At 40.3% G+C, this 19040-nt stretch overlaps 1 long non-coding RNA gene across 1 annotated transcript in view; it reads left to right on the top strand.

Annotated features, from left to right (window-relative positions):
- LOC129137838 (uncharacterized) overlaps window positions 1-19040 on the top strand; it is a 57528-nt gene that overhangs the window by 17040 nt on the left and 21448 nt on the right. Inside the window, exon 2 of the long non-coding RNA XR_008540656.2 lies at window positions 5961-6022. This is a non-coding gene — a long non-coding RNA (uncharacterized LOC129137838). The remainder of the gene's footprint in view (window positions 1-5960; window positions 6023-19040) is intronic.

Genomic DNA, 19040 nt, shown 5'->3' with positions numbered 1-19040 from the left:
GGGGATAATTGGGGATTATATGCAGCCTCTAGGACACAGGTCCCTTTCAGCATGACTGTCTCCTGGGATTGGCTGTATTTGTGTCGACTGCAATTTTCCCTGGACAAGGGAAGGGAGCAGATCAGGCCCTGTGCGGCCTTTTCAGAGCTGGGAATTGTACCTGGGCTTGGGGACTGCGGTAACATTGACAGTGACACAAAGCTGGTAACAGTGGAGGCTGCAACAATGACCACAGAGTGTAATCTTAGGACTAAACTAATTTCTTCTTCCCCCAGTAGAGGCTGTGCAAATGAATGTGAACATGGTTGCCTGCCAGCATTGCACTCTGCTCTTGTAAAGTGGGGCACACCTGACTGTGGTTTCTCCACCTTGGGTACCTTCTTCCTCCTCTCCTTTTCCCAGGTGTCAGCACCCTTGGACCTTCTCCCCATCCCTTCTCTACGAGAAGCTGCACTCAGGAAGAGCGTTCTCATCCATCATTACAGCTGTGCAGTAGAAGGTGGTATTCTGAGCAGGAACCAAGGGGCTGAGGGTCTAGTGCTGGCTTTGGCACTACCTGGCTTTATAAACTTGAGCAAGTTCCTGTCACTCTTCTCTAATTCTCATTTCCTCGTGAATAATGTCAAGGAGTGGGGGCAAGGAGGGATTAGGTCAGTGATTCTCAGTCTTGGTTGTACACTGGAACAATATGGGAAGCTTTAAAACTACCAATATCCAGGATCCATAACAGCCAGTTAAATAAGAATATCTGGGGGCAGAGCTAAGGCATCAATGTATTTTAAAAGTCTCCCATGAGGTTCTGATGTGAAGCCAGGCTTGAGAACCCCAGATGTGATGATTTCTAGGATCGTGATTATAGATGACTTTTAGATTACAAATCCCTGGATTAGCCTTACCAATGATATCAGCACTTTATATATTATTTCTAATGGTGGAATTTAAGTACAATTGACTCTTTAACCATGTGGGGTTCGGCGTGCCAACAGCCTTATGCAGTTGAAAATCTGCATATAACTTTTGTGTTTTGGGGGGCTTTTTGTTTTTTTGAGACGGAGTCTTGCTCTGTCATTAAGCTGTAGTACAGTGGCACAATCAGGGTTCACTGCAGCTTCAACCACTGAGCTTAAGTGATTCTTCCACCTCAGCCTCCCAAGTAGCTGGGACCACAGGTGCGTGCCACCATGCCTGGCTAGTAACTTTTGGCTCCTCAAACACTTAAGTACTAATAGCCTACTGGTGAGTAGAAACCTACTGATAACATAAACTAGCAATTAACACATATTTTGTATGTTATAGGTATTATATACTGTATTCTTACAATAAAGTAAGCTAGAGAAAAGAAAATGTTATTAAGAAAATCATAAGGAAGAGAGAAAATATATTCACTATTCGTTAAGTGAAAGTGGATCATCAAAGAGGTCTTTATCCTCATCGTTTTCACATTGAGTGGCTAAAGACAGGGAAAAAGAGAAGGGGTTGGTCTTGCTGTCTCGGGTGGCAGAGGTAGAAAAAAATCTGTGCATAAGTGGACCTGCATAGTTGAAACCCATGTTGTTCAAGGGTTAACTGTACTGATTTCTTTTGTAAGCAAAAGGTGGTATCATTTTTGTGAAGCGTCTTTCTAGACATCTAAGAACTGTGACATTCACAGAGTGGCCCTTTCAGAGTGGCTCTGACTACAATCAGCCTCATTAGTTTCAAAACTCCCAGTTGCCTTGCGGGGTAAGGTGAAAGGCATTCAGCATATTCCCCAGCATTCTCTAGGCGTGGAAAGAGGAGGTCTTACCTGCAGGCAATAGAGGCACTCACGCAAGTATCATCAGTCACTTGATACTAATCAGCAAGAGATTCTCACACCGATCGACAAGAAAGAGTTGGAAGTAGGTAATTTTAAATATATATATGGAGAGTTTATTTGGGCCAAGTTTGAGGACATCAACCTGGGGACATAGATTTATGCCCTGAATATTTGCTCTAGTGGGTAGATGTGATGGTGAGTGTGGAGAAGTAGGAAATAGGTTCAGGATATGATTCATTGCCCAGGCCGAGTTAGCCAAGGGATACACTGGTATAGAGGCTCTGAGCAGCTGGAAAGAGGGTCTTAGTACCTTAGAATAGCAAAATTCAGAGGGTCCTAGAGGGATGTTAGGATAGCACCAAAGAGACATTCTATTTGTTTCCCTAAGGTCTGGCTCTGGGTGTAAGCTCCTATAAGGTAATCTATGATTTTATATCTTTGTTTCCTCATTAACTAAACTTGTGTTTATGCAACTTGTGTGATGAGCTATGAGGGGCACACAGGTGTGTACCCTAAGGTCTGAGTCACCTGCTTTGACTCAGATCCATAATACCTTTGCTGGTTCCTTGATTGTTTTCTGTAGATTTCCTCCTTTCCCCAGTGGGATTATCAGCTTTGAGCAGGCACGAATCTTCTCTATTGCTTCTCAGGTGCTAATCAGTGCCCAGCCCAGGATGTTTGATAAATGCTTATTTATTTACTTCGTTGTAGCCCCCAAATGGGAGCCTATATTCTGGACATGATAATCCAAAGCTCCTAATATGAACATTAATTCATTCAACAAATATTTATTGAGTCCCAGGGACTAGACACTATATAACACTTAGGGAAGGGATAGATTCCTGTCATAATTTCAGGTTTGACAACCCCTTTCTTCAACTGAATGTTCTCATAGTCAGGGATTGGATTGTGTATTTCCTTGTATTCTTCACAAAGCCTAGTGTTTCTTTGCATATATGAGGCAGAACCTCAGTAAAAGTTTTTAAATGACTGACAGAATAAATGCGTTTATTTAGCACTTATTAAATCCTCACAGCCTATGCTATATGCTGTGAGGCATATAAAAAAAAGAATAGACATGGAAGTCCTTAAGGAGTTTAAAATCACATGGGGGAGTTTGTCAGACCTTCTTATGCATCACTGTAGATCCTCTACGCCTTGCTGCCTCTTATTATAGCCATTGCTATAGTGAGCTGTTCTAAAGGGCCTCAGCCAGCTTCCTATGGGACCAACCTAACTGTGGTGCCTCCAACTCATGCCCTATACCTGGTACCACCCTTAGATCCAGGCAAGCAGGACCCAGGCATCGACCTGAGCCTCAGGACCTGCCTACCCCTCCCAACTCCTTCCTTAAAATTTTCTAAGTACTATTGAACCTGGACTGAGACCTGCGTGGACCTAGGTTCCAATTTCTCCCATGGTATGTGCGTGCGCGCGCGCACACACACACACACACACACACACACACACACACAGGTTCATGCACCATACAAGAAGTCAATCAGACATCCCAAAGAGCTCCAGGACTTGGACATATGGAGCCCAATTGTGGCTGGTTCCAAGAAGGCAATTATCTAGGAATGGCCCTTTCTGTCTCCTCCAAAGGCTTTTAGAACTCTGGTTCCCCTAGCCAGTGGGCCCTTCTGATTGATGTGGTGATTTCATGCTCTCCTGGTCAGTCTGCAGCCCTGCTGAGTGAAGGACAAATGTTCCCTGTGGAAGCTGTTCTGCTCTTCTAGCTCTCCCCGACAGGCCTTTCACCTGTCCTCCATTTTGATGGTGGTGTGTGGAAAGCTGGAGTGAAATCAGCATTGAAATAGATCACATTCTAGGATGCAGTGATTACTGTCAAAGGGAAGACATGTTGAAGGGAAGACATGGTTGGAAGACATGCTGTTCAATATTTACATTACAAAATTCAGAAGGGAAAATTTACCATGTATGTTCAGAAAAGAATTCTTATTCACATTCCCCTGCATACTCTGAGTAAGACTTGCATTTATAGTCATCATCAGTGAAGCACATTAACAACCTTTGAGAGAACCATTGGAAACCAGTATCCTATCCACAGGTGGCTTAAAAGATGATGCAGCATTATGAGTAATGATGTAAACATCATTAAATCTATGGTATTAGGGACCTGCAGAGGCAAGAGCCATATTATTTCAATACAAATAGGTTCTAAAGAACCACAGCATTGTGAGTAATGACAGTCATTGCTACCTTTTTCTCAGTGGAAGATCTGATTATTCAGGAATGGTGCATTTAACAGTAATGAGCAGGAAGGGAATACTTCATGGTCCTGGATAGGAAGAGATGGTGCCTGGACACTACAAAAACTCTTCATGTGTATTGATGGGACAACAAAGTCAGTATCTATTGCCTACCCATGACTCTAAAACTTCATTGACAAATCACTCTATCTCATGTAGGCCTATGGAATTTGTTATATATATATTTGTTTGTTTGTTTTGAGATGGAGTCTTACTCTTGTTGCCCTGGCTGGAGTGCAATGGTGCCATCTCGGCTCACTGCAACCTCTGCCTCCTGGGTTCAAGTGATTCTCCTGCCTCAGCCTCCCGAGTAGCTGGGATTACAGGTGCCCGCCACCATGCCTGTCTAATTTTTGTATTTTTAGTAGAGACAAGGTTTCACCATGTTGGCCAGGCTGGTCTCGAACTCCTGACCTCAGGTGATCTGCCCGCCTCGGCCTCCCAAAGGGCTGGGATTACAGGCGTGAGCCACCACACCCAGCCGAAATTTGTAATATATTTTTAAATCAGATTGTTTATATATAAAGAATATTTGCCCAAGGCCCTGTATTCCCTGAGGACAGCCCCGCTTGTACTGCTCACTTCCTGCCCAGAGGTTGTTCTGGCACTGCCATGTGGGACTCATGGGAACACATTCAGTGCCCCTGCATACACAGTCAGGAAGTGCAGACAAGTGAACACCCACCCCACAGAGCAAAACTGACCAATGGTGGCTAGGAGCCAGTAAATAAGTGCTTTTCTCCTTTTTCCCCAGGGGAAGATCCTGAATGTGTTTCATATGAGTTCCCAAATGGACCTGTGGGGACAGGCAAGCAATCACCCATAAAAAGGACCACGTCCACCCTGCATCCTTGTATTGGCTCTCCCTCTAGCTCAGCTTTTCTCCCGTTTTTCACTTTTACTCCCTGTAAGGGATCACTTTCTCCAATAAGATTCTCACACCCAAACCCTTCTTGCAGGTTCTGCTTTCTGGGAACCCAGGCTAAAGCAGGGAGACAAATTGAACAGATAGAACTAAATAAATAAACCAGAAGATAAAGAAGTATGTCACAAGTGCTTCACTGTTTGTGTTAAACTGTGTAGCTGTGACTTTCAACTTGGAGGTAGTAAATCAAAGTTGGGTAGGGAGTTTTGTCAAAGCATACTTGTCCTTCCTCCTAGATCTGATTCCTCACAGTTGGGAATCATTTCTTATCAGGAACTGCTATTTGAATGGGATAATGTGGGACAGAATTTTCTGTGTGGGTTTCCAGGGATTGCTGCTATAAGGATTTGTTTGATTTTTTTTAAGAAAACATTAGAGATCTGTCATAATAGTAACCAAATTCATTAAGATATAAAGAAAACTTTCATAGAGGAAATAGCGTTTGTATTAGTTTGCTAGGGCTGCCATAACAAACTATCGGGATTGGGTGTCTTAGACAACAGAACTTTATTTCCCCACTGTTCTGGAGGCTGGAAGTTGGCAGGACTGGGTCCTTCTGAGGCCTCCCTCCTTGGCTTGCAGACGGCTGCCTTCTCGCTGCATCCTTACATGGCCTTTCTCTGCACATGTGCATCCCTAGTGTCTCTTCAAGCTCTGTTTACATGGACACCAGTCCTACTGGATAAGGGCCTTCCCACAGGACTTGATTTTAACCAAGTTACCTCTTTAGAGGTCCTTTCTCCAAATACAGTCACATTGAGAGGTGCTGGGGGTTAGAACTTCAACGTATGAATTTGGGAGGATATATTTCAGCCGACAACAGGGCTTGAGGGGCCTTGAGACACCAGATACATTGGGGCAGGGCAAAAGACAAAGGGCAAAGGAGCCTTTCCCTCCAGCATCCTCACTGTGGTGTATTCAGTTGCTCTTATGGAGATTCAATATTGTTTTTTCTCTTTTTCAGTGAGAAAAGGGCAGAGAATCACCGTGGTTGACCACAGGAGTACTAATCCCCTCTGAGACAAGGTAAGTGCCCATTATCCCCAACTATATCCCTGAGCTGTGACCCTCTGGGTCCCCTTTGGGGCATTACACGCTGTTCCTCCAGTGTGGATTAACTAGGCTGTTGTGCTTAAGAGTCCAAAGGAGAAGGTGCCAGGTGAGTAGCGCGGCCCCCAGAAGACAACCCAGCCAGGTCCTTTGGGGAGCAGTGGCTTCAGGGGAGTCATCCCACCCTGACCCTACAAGGCTGAATTGAATGGTGGTCCTGTGGTGCTAACTTGGTAAAAGGAGGAAAGAAGAATGGGAAGAGGTCTCAGGACTAGGTCAAGAGAAGCACCTGGAACAGAAGATCCAGCCCAGCACTGACCACTCCACTATGGGTCGTAGGTTGAGCTGCCCCATAATGATCATCTGGCACCTCTGGTGTTAGAGGACGAGGCTTGAGCTCTGTTCTCTGGGGACCTATCGGGGCATGCTGATGCACACGGTCCTGAAGGGAAGAGGGAAGACAGCACCCCTAATTCCCACATGTCCACATTTCTCCCCCATGAATGGAACCATTGCTTCCTCATCCTGGTGAACTCCCTCCTCCCTTCCCAATACCCTCTCCTCCCTCCCCAGTGTCACCCCATCAACTTCCTGGTTGTAGCCAAAGTCTGACTTGCAACAGGTCAAACTTTCTGGGGAGGCTTCCTGGAAGAATGGGGTCATTTTCATACGTCAGGGAGATGCTCTGCTTCTGCTACCAAGCAGCGCTGCCTTCCCATCAGACCCAGCTCTGACAGCCTTTTGTCTGCTGCTTTCATTTCTGCCAAGCTTTTCCCACATCCTGCTGAGCCTGATTAACAAACCTGGGGCCCACTTTTCGGTTTCTGACCAATAGAGAAAGAGCTGACAGCCAGCGAGGACGTTGATGCTTTCTTGCCAATGGCGGCGGTGGCAGAGGCAGAGAATTCTCCAGCTGGGCCATTTGGACTGGCGCACGGCCCCACGCTGGGCCAGCTGCAGGTGTTCCAGATGGCCAGCCTGGAGCCTGCTCAGCTCCACAGCCAGCCTTTGTTTATGGCCTACTGTCCTCACCATCCCCATCAAATGCACATCGATTGCCCTGCCACACCTAGAACTACAGCAGAAGGCTTCTTGATGGAGCTGATATTTCAAGGCATATTTCTTTTATTTATTATTTATTTGTTTACTTATTTATTTTTTGAGACAGGGTCTCACTCTGTCACCCAGCCTGGAGTGCAGTGGTATGATCACAGCTCACTGCAGCCTGGACCTCCTGGGCTCAAGCAATCCTCCCACCTCAGCCTCCCGAGGAGCTGGGACTACAGGTGTGCATCACCGTGCCTGGCTATTTTTAATTTTTTATACAGAGAGTCTCGCTATGTTATGTTGCCCAGGCTGGTCTTGAACTACTGGGTTCAAGGGATCCTCCTGCCTTGGCTTCCCAAAGTGTTGGGATTACAGTCATGAGCAACCACACCCAGCCTCATATTTCTTTTAAAAAGGAGGACAGATGAGAAAATTTTATTATGGAAGTGTTGCAGACCAAAAGGAATTGGACTCTATAATATCTGTTGACAGCATTGGGTTTCTATGTCCATTAGAAACCCAATACTATAAAAGTAAGTTTTTATAACAACAACTTATTTGAAGTGAAGACTAACCCAGAACATCTGGAATGGATGGTCACTTTTTCCAGAAATCATTCATTGGTTTGGCTAAAATGCCAGGTGCCATATGCTTTTCTTCATGTAGAGTTCATGAACAGACAAAAGTACTTGGGGTGAGAGAGGTCAGAAAAGTGTGCTATCAATAAGAGAGTTGACTGGGAAGGGGCATGAAGGAACCTTCTGGAAATTGTCTACAGCTTGATCTGGGTGGCGGTTATATATGTGTAGTCATATGTGGAAATTTATCAAGATATACAGTTGAGTGCACTCATGTATGTGTGATAAACTTCCATGTAAATTTTAAAGTTTTTGGACTCCCTACTGTGTGCTGGGCACTGCACTAGGCACTTGGAGCACACATTCTTTTAGCAAAGACAGACAACCAGGCAAGTATAGTATGGCATATTAAGGGCAGGTCAACAGGAACTGCTGGTTGCTAGTCTGTCTCCATTTTCTCCTTCGGTAGTAGCAGAAGCATGGCATTTAGCTGGGAATGTTGCTACCCAGGATAAAAATGACATCTCCCAAGCTTCTTTACCAAGGTGTGGTCCCTTGATTAGTTCCTGGCCAATAAGATGTGAGTGGAAGTGCTCCGAAGGACATCAGGGAAGGCTGCTTAAAATGAAGGCCACCTTTGTTACCTTTTGCCCCTTCTGGTGTCTGAAATGTGGACCAGAGTGCAGCATTTCCAGCTGACATTTTGAATCAAAAGGTGACCTTGAGGATGAAAATCATGCAGCAAAGATGCTGGAGAAGAAAGAGAAGAGGATGAGTCCCTAATGACCTTGTGGAACTGCCATGGCAGCTTCAGTCTGTCTCCTTCCAGACAGTTTTTTACATGAATGAGTATACTTGTGTGCATTGAAGTCACTATGCTTCAGCGTTCTATTACTCACAGTGTAAGTAATCACACGTTAAGATAAAGGTAAACACAGGGTAGGGTTCCATGAGAGACATAGTAAGGCACCAGCTCTGAGTGGGCAACAGGTTATCATCAAAACAATTTCTTAGACAAGGTGCCACTTGAGCTGAGTCTTGAAGGACAAGTAAAATTTAGCTAAGAGATATAATGAGTCAATTTTTTTTGAGACAGAGTCTCACTCTGTTGCCCAGGCTGGAGCATAGTGGTGTGATCTCAGCTCACTGCAACCTCTGCCTCTGGGTTCAAGCAATTCTTGTGCCTTTGCCTCCCGAGTAGCTTGGACTACAGGCACGTGCCACCACGCCCAGCTAATTTTTATATTTTTGGTAGAGAAGGGGTTTCACCATGTTGGCCAGGCTGTTCTTGAACTCCTGACCTCAAGTGATCCACCCACCTCAGCCTACCAAAGTGCTGGGATTACAGGCATGAGCCACCACATCCGGCCATAATGAGTCTTTTTTTTTTTTCCCATAAGTTATTGGAGTACAGGTGGTATTTGGTTACATGAGTAAGTTCTTTAGTGGTGATTTGTGAGATTTTGGTGCACCCATCACCCAAGCAGCCTACACTGCACCCTATTTGTAGTCTTTTATTTCTCGTTCCCTCCCACTCTTCCCTCCAAGTCCCCAAAGTCCATTGTATTGTTCTTATGCCTTTGTGTACTCATAGCTTAGCTCTGACATATCAGTGAGAACATGCGATGTTTGGTTTTCCATTCCTGAGTTACTTCACTTAGAATAATAGTCTCCAATCTCATTCAGGTCACTGCAAATGCTGTTAATTCATTCCTTTTTATGGCTGGTAGTATTCCATCATATATATATATATGCTTTTTCTGTATCTATTGAGATGACCATGTGATTTTTGCTTAGTCTTGCTTTGGCTATGCAGGCTCTTTTTTGGTTCCATGTGAATTTCAGAATTGTTTTCTCTAATTCTGTGATATATATATATATGTCAATCATATTCTGTGATCACAGCTCACTGCAGCCTGGACCTCCTGGGCTCAAGCAATCCTCCCACCTCAGCCTCCCGAGGAGCTGGGACTACAGGTGTGCATCACCATGCCTGGCTATTTTTAATTTTTTATACAGAGAGTCTTGCTATGTTATGTTGCCCAGGCTGGTCTTGAACTACTGGGTTCAAGGGATCCTCCTGCCTTGGCTTCCCAAAGTGTTGGGATTACAGTCATGAGCAACCACACCCAGCCTCATATTTCTTTTAAAAAGGAGGACAGATGAGAAAATTTTATTATGGAAGTGTTGCAGACCAAAGGGAATTGGACTCTATAATGTCTGTTGACAGCATTGGGTTTCTATGTCCATTATATATATATATCATATATATATCATATTCTGTGATATATATATGATATATATATTCTGTGATATATATGAGATATATATATTCTGATATATATGATATATATATATCATATATATCATATTCTGTGATATATATATCACTCCGTGGGTTGTCTGTTCACTCTGCTGATTGTTCCTTTTGCTGTGCAAAAGCTCTTTGGCTTAATTAGGTCCCAGCTATTTATCTTTGCTTTTACGGCATTTGCTTTCGGGTTCTTGGTCATGAAATCCTTGCCTAAGTCAAAGTCTAGGAGGGGTTTTACAATGTTATCTTCTAGAATTTGTATAGTTTCAGGTCTTAGCCTTAAGTCTTTAATCCATCTTGAGTTGATTTTTATATAAGGTGAGAGATGAGGATCTGGTTTCAGTCTCCTCCATGTAGCTAGCCAATTATCCCAGCACCATTTGTAGAAAAGGGTGTCATTTCCCCACTGTATGTTTTCGTTTGCTTTGTCGAAGATCTGTTGGCTGTAAGCATTTGGGTTTATTTCTGGGTTCTCTACTCCGTTCCATTGGTCTATGAGCCTATTTTTATACCAGTACCATGCTGTTTTGGTGACTATGGCCTTATAGTTTAGTTTGAAATCAAGTAGTATGATGCCTCCAGATTTATTCTTTTTGCTTAGTCTTGCTTTGGCTATGCGGGCTCTTTTTTGGTTCCATATGAATTTTAGAATTGTTTTTTTCTAATTCTGTGAAGAATGATGGTGGTATTTTGATGGGGATTGCATTGAATTTGTAGATTGCTTTTGGCAGTATAGTCATTTTTGCAATATTTATTCTACCCATCTATGAGCATGGGATGTGTTTCCATTTGTTTGTGTCATCTATGATTTCTTTCAGCAGTGTTTTGTAGTTTTCCTTGGAGAGGTCTTTTGACTCCTTAGTTAGGTGTATTCCTAAGTATTTTATTTTATTTATTTATTTATTTATTTATTTTATTTTATTTTTTTGCAGCTTTTGTAAAAGGGGTTGAGTTCCTGAGTTTTTGATTTGATTCTCTGCTTGGTCGCTATTGGTGTATAGAAGAGCTACTGATTTGTGTACATTAATCTTGTATCAGAAACTTTGCTGAATTCTTTTATCAGTTCTAGGAGCTTCCTGGAGGAGTACTTAGTGTTTTCAAGGTAAATGATCATATCGTCAGCAAATAGTGACAGTTTGACTTCCTCTTTACTGATTTGGATGCCCTTTATTTCTTTCTCCTGTCTGATTGCCCTGGCTAGGACTTCCAGTACTGTGTTGAAGAGGAGTGGTAAGAGTGGGCATCCTTGTCTTGTTCCAGTTCTCAGAGGGAATGCTTTCAACTTTTTCCCATTCAATATTATGCTGGCTGTGGGTTTGTCATAAATGGCTTTTATTACATTAAGGTATGTCCCTTCTATGCCGATTTTGCTGAGAGTTTTAATCATAAAGGGATGCTGGATTTTTGTCGAATGCTTTTTCTGCATCTATTGAGATGACCATGCGATTTTGTTTTAAATTCTGTTTATGTGGTGTATCACATTTATTGACATGTGTATGTTAAACCAGCCCTGCATCCCTGGTATGAAACCCACTTGACCATTGTGGATTATCTTCTGATATGTTGTTGGATTCAATTAGCTAGTATTTTGTTAAGGATTTTAGCATCTATGTTCATCAAGTATACCAGCCTGTAGTTTTCTTTTTAAGTTATGTCCTTTCCTGATTTTGGCATTAGGTGATGCTGGCTTCATGGAATGAATTAGGGAGGGTTCCTTCTTTCACTACCTTGTGGAATAGTGTCAAAAGGATTGGCACCAATTCTTTGAACGTCTGGTAGAATTCTGCTGTGAATCCGTCTGGTCCTGGACTTTTTTTGTTGGTAATTCTTAAATTACTGTTTAAATCTCACTGCTTGTTATTGGTGTGTTCAGGGTATCTAATTCTTCCTGATTTAAGCTAGGAGGGTTGTATTTTTCCAGGAATTTATCCACCACTTCTAGGTCTAGTTTATGTGCATAGAGGGGTTCATAGTAGCCTTGAATGATCTTTTGTATTTCAGTGGTGTCAGTTGTAATATCTCCTGTTTCATTTCTTAGTGATGTTATTTGGATTTTCTCTCTTTTTTCTTGGTTAATCTTGCTAATGGTCTATCAATTGTATTTATCTTTTCAAAGAACCAGCTTTTTGTTCCATTTATCTTTTGTATTTTTTATTTGTTTCAATTTCATTTAGTTCTGCTCTGAACTTTGTTATTTCCTTTCTTCTGCTGGGTTTGGGTTTGGTTTGTTCCTGTTTCTCTAGTTCCTTGAAGTGTGACCTTAGAATGTCAGTTTGTGCTCCTTCAGTCTTTTTGATGTAGGCATTTGGGGCTATGAACTTTCCTCTTAGCACTGCCTTTGCTGTATCCCAGAGGTTTTGATAGGTTGTGTCATTATCGTCGTTCAGTTAGAAGAATTTTTAAACTTCCATCTTGATTTTGTTTTTGACTCAGTGCTCAGTCAGGAGCAAGTTATTTAATTTCCATGTATTTGCATGGTTTTGAAGTTCCTTTTAGAGTTAATTTCCAGTTTTATTCCACTCTGGTCTGAGAGAGTGGTTGATATAATTTCAATTCTCTTAAATTTATTGAGGCTCATTTTATGGCCTATCATATGGTCTATCTACGAGAAAGTTCCATGTGCTATTAAATAGCATGTATATTCTGCGGTTGGTGGATGAAATGTTCTGTATATATCTGTTAAGTCCATTTGTTCCAAGGTATAGTTTAAATCCATTGTTTCTTTGTTGACTTTCTGTCTTGATGACCTGTCTAGTGCTGTGTGGAGTACTGGAGTCCGCCACTATTATTGTGTTGCTGTCTATCTCATTTCTTAGGTCTATTAGTAATTGTTTTGTAAGTTTGGGAGTTCCAGTTTGAGGTGCATATATGTTTAGGATTGTGATATTTTCCTGTTGAACAAGGCCTTTTACCATTGTATAACGTCCTTCTTTGTCTGTTTTAACTACTGTTGCTTTAAAGCTTGTTTTGTCTGATATAAGAATAGCTATCCCTGATCACTTTTGGTGTCCATTTGCATGAAATGCCTTTTTCCACCCCTTTAGTTTAAGTTTATGTGAGTCTTTATGTGTTAGGTGAGTCTCCCGAAGGCAGCAGATATTTGGTTGGTGAGTTCTTATCCATTCTGCAGTTCTGTATCTTTTAAGTGGAGAATTTAGGCCATTTACATTTATTGTTAGTATTGAAATGTGAGGCACTGTTGCATTCATCATGCTATTTGTTGCCTGTGTACTTTGGTTTTTTGTTTTGTTTTTGTTTTTGTTTTTGCTTTTTAACTCATATTTTTGTTTTATAGGTCTTGTGTGATGTATGCTTTAAAGAAGTTCTGTTTTGATGTGTTTCCAGGATTTGTTTCAAGATTTAGAGCTACTTTTAGCAGTTCTTGTAGTGGTGGCTCGGTAATGACAAATTCTCTTAGCATTTGTTTGTCTGAAAATGACTGTATCTTTCCTTCATGTATGATGCTTAGTTTCACTGCTGAGAAATCTGCTGTTAATCTGATAGACTTTCCTTTATAGGTTACCTGGTGCTTCTGTCTCACAGCTTTTAAGATTCTTTCCTTCATCTTAACTTTGGATAACCCAATGACAATGTGCCTAGGCAAAGATCTTTTTTGCAACTAATTTCCCAGGTGTTCTTTATGCTTCTTGTATTTGGATGTCTAGGTCTCTAGCAAGGCTAGGGAAGTTTTCCTTGATTATTCCCCCAAATATGTTTTCTAAGCTTTTAGAATTCCCTTCTTCCTCAGGAACACCAATTATTCTTAGGTTTGGTTGTTTCAGATAATCCCAGACTTCTTGAAGGCTTTGTTCACATTTTCTTATTCTTTTTTCTTTGTCTCTGTTGGATTGGGTTAATTTGAAACCTTGTCTTTGAGCTCTGAATTTCTTTCTTCTACTTGTTCAATTCTATTGCTGAGACTTTCCAGAGCATTTTGCATTTCTAAAAGTGTGTTCAAAGTTCCCTGAATGTTTTACTGTTTTTTCTCTAAGCTATCCATTTCCTTGAATATTTCTCCCTTCACTTCTCGTATAATTTTTTGGATTTCCTTGCATTGGGCTTTGCCTTTCTCTGGTCCCTCCCTGATTAACTTAATAACTAACCTGAATTCTTTTTCAGGTAAATCAGGAATTTCTTCTTGGTTTGGATCCATTGCTGGTAAACTTATGTGATTTTTGGGGGGTGTTGAAGAGCCTTGTTTTGTCATATTACCAGGGTTGGTTTTCTGTTTCCTTGTGATTTGGGTAGGCTCTGTCAGAGGGAAGGTCTAGAGCTGAAGGCTGTTGTTTAGAATCTTTTGGTCCATGGGGTGTTCCCTTGATATAGTACTCTCCCCTTTTTCCTATGGATGTGGCTTCCTGTGAGCCAAACTTCAGTGATTGTTGTCTGTCTTCTGGGTCTAGCCACCTAGTGAGTCTACCCAGCTCTGGGCTGGTACTGGGAGGTAGTCTGCACAGAGTCCTGTGATGTGAACCATCTCAGCTGTGGATACCAGCACCTGTTCCAGTGGAGGTGGTGGGAGGGTGGGGAAGGGGGTTGGAATGGACTCCATGAGAGTCCTTAGCTTTGGTGGTTTAATGCTCTATTTTTGTGCCAATTGGCCTCCTGCCAGGAAGTGGCACTTTCCAGAAAGCATCAGCTGTAGTATTATGGAGAGGGACAGGTGGTGGGCAGGGCCCTAGAACTTCCAAGATTATATGCTCTTTGTCTTCAGCTACCAGGGTGGATAGGGAAAGACCATCCGGTGGGGGCAGGGCTAGGTGTGTCTGAGCTCAGACTCTCCTTGAGCAGGTCTTGCTGTGGCTTCAGCTTCTCCAGTGGGGGTGTGTGTTTGGGAAATGAGGGTCTCCCTTTCCCACTTCCAAAGTTGGGCCACTCACAGTATTTGGGGTGTCTCCTGGGTCCTACAGGAGCAGTCCACTTCCTTCAGAGGATCTGTAGGTCCTCTCATAATGAGTCTTTTAAAATGCTGCTATGAGAGTCCTATGTGGGTATGAAAATCTGTTAAGGGTTGTTCAAATCCAGCCAATAAGACACTCTTACCTTCATGAAGCTAATAGTTTGATCTGCCTATTGGATAAGTAATAATTATTATTGCCTTTCTTTTAGTGGTTATTTGAATATTTATTGGTAAAATGGATGAGTGAAGCTTTATTTCTTTATTTGATTTGGAATCTACCCCCAGTAAGTATAAAAGCCATATTATATGGTCAAATGTCATTTTTTAAAAATCAAAACTTTATGGTGAAAGATATGCAAGACCTCTATTCTAAATATTACAAAACATTGCTAAGACATAGTAAAGAAGACCTAACTAAATATATTAAGTTGCTCAATATTGTTAAGATAGTAATTTTCCCAAATTTATTTGTACATTCAACACCACCACTATCAAAATCCCAATGGAATTTTTGGTAGAAATTGACAAGTTTATTCCAAAATTATATGGGAGCACAAAAGGGACCTAGAATAACCTAAATAATCTTGAAAAAGAATTATGTTAGAAAACTTAAACCACCTGATTTCAAGGGTTACTTATAAAGCTGCAATACTGAAGGACAGTGTGATGTTGGCATAAAGATAGTCAAATAAGATCAATGGAATGGAACATAGATTCCAAAAATGTACCTACGCCTATATGGTCCATTGATTCTCAACTAAGTCACCAGGCAATTCAGTGGGAAAAAGGAAAATCTTTTCAATAAATGGTGATGGGACAACAGGATATTCATATGAAAAAAAATTGAACTTTAACCCCTACCTCACACCATATACAATAATTGACTCAAGGTGGATCACAGACCTAAACATAACAGCTAAATCCATAAAGCTTCTATAAGAAAACATGGGAGAATATTTTTACTATTTGTAGACAAGGATTTCTTAAGTGGGATACAGAAAGACATTAAAATATTGTTATATTAGACTTTATCAAAATTGAAAACCAGCACCCATCAAAAGAAAAAGATACCATTAAGAAAATTGATGGACAAGCCACAAAAAGGGAGGATATATCTCAAAACAAAGAACAAAGGATTTGTATTCAGAAGATTTAAAGAACTACTATAACTCAATAATAAAAATGCAAACAACCAAATTAAGAAGACATAATGGCTTTAACAGATATTTCACAAAAGAAAATATATGAATGGTCAATATGCACGTGAAAAGTGTTCATTAGACTTCAGAGAAATGCAAAATAAAATTATAATGAGTACAATTATGTACTCATCCACTAGAATGGCTAAAATTTAAAAGACTTAACATTTTTTTTGGTGAAGATATGGAGTAAATAGAACTCCCATACATTGCTGATAGGAGGGTGAAATGGTAAAACCATTCGAAAAACAGTTTGGAAGTTTATCAAAAGTTAAACATATGCCAGCCTGTGGTAGTTAATTTTAGGGGTCAATTTGAGTGGGCTAAAGAATGTCCAGAGAGCTGGAAAAACATTATTTCTGGGAGTGCCTATGAGGGAATTTCCTGAAGAGATTAACAGCTCACTCAGTAGACTGAGTAAAGATTGCCCTCACCAATGTTGGTTGTTATCATCCAATCTGTTGAGGGCCAGAATAAAACAAAAAGGCAGAGGAAGGGTAAATTCGTTTTCTGTTTGAGCTGTGCTGTTCATATTTTCCTCAGACACTGAAGCTCCTGGTTCTCAGGCCTTCAGACTTGGACTGAATTACACCACCACCTTTCCTGGCTCTCCAGCTTGCAGATGGCAGATTGTAAGACTTCTGTGTGATAATTGTGTGAACAAATTCCTATAGTAAATCTCCTCATGTATACACCTATATCTGTTTATTGGTTCTGTTTCTCTGGAGAATCCTGACTAATACACTACCCTATGACCTACCCATTCAAGTAGTGTTCAAAAGAAATGAAGGTATATGTCCACACCAATATCTGTAATCAAATGTTCATAGCAACTTTATTCATAATAGCCAAAACTGGGTTTGTGATATATGATTTGCAAATATAGTTATGTAGAACATAATGATGTTTTGGTCAATTATGGACCACATATATGATGATAATCCCATAATATTTTAATATTCTGACTATGTTTAGATATGTTTAGTTATACAAATATTTATCATTGTGTTAAAATAGTCTACGGTATTCAGTACAGTAACATGCTATACAGGTTAATAGTCTGGAAGCAATCAGCCACCTCATTAGCCATTATCTAGGTTTGTGTACAATGATGACATTGCCTGACACATTTCTCAGAATGTATCCCTATTGTTAAGCAACACGTGACTGTACTTTCTCCTAGTTTGTGGCTTGTCTTTACATTTTCTTACCATTATCTTTTTAAGAACAGTTCCCAGTTTTGCTGAAGTCTAATTTGTCATTTTTTTCTTTTATGAATCATACTTTTTATGTCATATACAAGAACTGTCACGAATATTTTTTCCTGTTTTCTTCTGGACATATAATCATAGGTCTTATGTTTAAATCTATTATCCGTTTTGAGTTACTTTTTGTATACAGTACAAGCTATGAATCAAGATTAGTTGTTTTTTGTTTTGTTTTAACATATGTGTATCCAAATGTTTCAGACCATTTGTTAAAAGACTGTTCTTTCTTCACTGAGTTGTCTCTTCATCTTTGTTTATACTCAACTCACCACATACGTGTGGGTTTTTTACTGAACTCTTTATTCTGTTCCACTGATTTATATGTCTATAGTTTCTAAACACCACATTATCTCAATTATAAGAGCCTTATAATAAGTCTTGAAATCAGGTAATGTAAGTCTTCTACCTTTGTTCTTTTTCATAATTGTTATTACTATTATAGATTGCCTTTCCAGATACATTTTAGAATGATTTTGTCTGCATCTACAATAAACTATGGTGAAATTTTGATTGGAGTTGCATTTAATATAGAGATCAGTTTAGAGAAAATTACATTTTAACAATATTGAGTGTGCAAATATGGCATATTTCTCCATTTATTGGGACTTCTTTAGTTTCTTTATCAGTGTTTTGTAGTTTCCAGCATATGAATCCTGCATAGGTTTTGTGAGCTGTATACTTAAATACTTTTTTAAATTTTGGTGCTATTTTAAATGGCATAAAAATATTTTTGAAGGTCAGGCACAGTGGCTCATGCCAGTAATCCCAGCATTTTGGGGGGCCAAAGTGGAAGGATCACTTGAGGCCAGGAGTTTGAGACCAGCCTAGGCAACACAGCAAGACCCTGTCTCTAAAGGGAAAATTTTTCTTTAAGTAAAAAATTCAGTTGTTCATTGCTAGTGTATACAAATACAATTGATTTTTGTATATTGATCACATATTGTGAAACCTTGCTAAACTCACTTATTAGTTCTAGTAGCTTTTTAAATACATTCACCTTTTCTGTACAGTCCAAATCATCTGAGAATAAAGTGTTATTTCTTCCTTTCCAAGCTGTAGACCTTTTATTTCTTTTTCTTGACTTACTGTACCAGCTGTACCTTCCTTATGATGTTGAATAGGAGTGGAGAGTGTGAGAGTGGACATCCTTGCCTTGCTGCTAATATTAAGGGGACATTAAGTCTTTCTCCATTAAGTATAATGTGAGCTGTGGGGTCTTTTTTTGTAGACATACTTCATCAGATAAGGAAATTCCCTTCTATTCCTAGTTTGCTAAGTGGTCTTTTGTTTTTTTAAAGTATTCAATGGATATTGAATTTTGTAAGAGGCTTTTTCTGCACCTATTGAGATGATCACATGGATTTTCTTCCTTAATCTGCTGTTATGGGGAATTACGTTGATTCACTTTGAACATTAAATTAACTGTGCGTTTTTAGGATGCATTACCCTTTTTATATATTGTTGGGTTTGATTCGCTACTATTTTGTTGAGGATTTTGCATCCATGTTCATAAAGGATATTGGTCTTTTCTTGTAGTTTTTTTCTGATTTTGATATCAGAGTAATGCTAAATTCATAAAATAAATTGGGGAGTATTCTATTCTATTCTATATTCTTGAAAAGTTTGTGTAGAATTGGCATTATTTTTTCTTTAATGTTTGGTGGAATTCACTGTAAGAAGCCATTTGG

This window comes from Pan troglodytes, chromosome 17 (assembly GCF_028858775.2).
Source record: "Pan troglodytes isolate AG18354 chromosome 17, NHGRI_mPanTro3-v2.0_pri, whole genome shotgun sequence".
In the NCBI taxonomy this organism is placed as follows: Eukaryota; Metazoa; Chordata; class Mammalia; order Primates; family Hominidae; genus Pan; species Pan troglodytes.
Note: the sequence above shows the minus strand (reverse complement) of the source record. Positions and strands in the feature narration are given on the sequence as shown.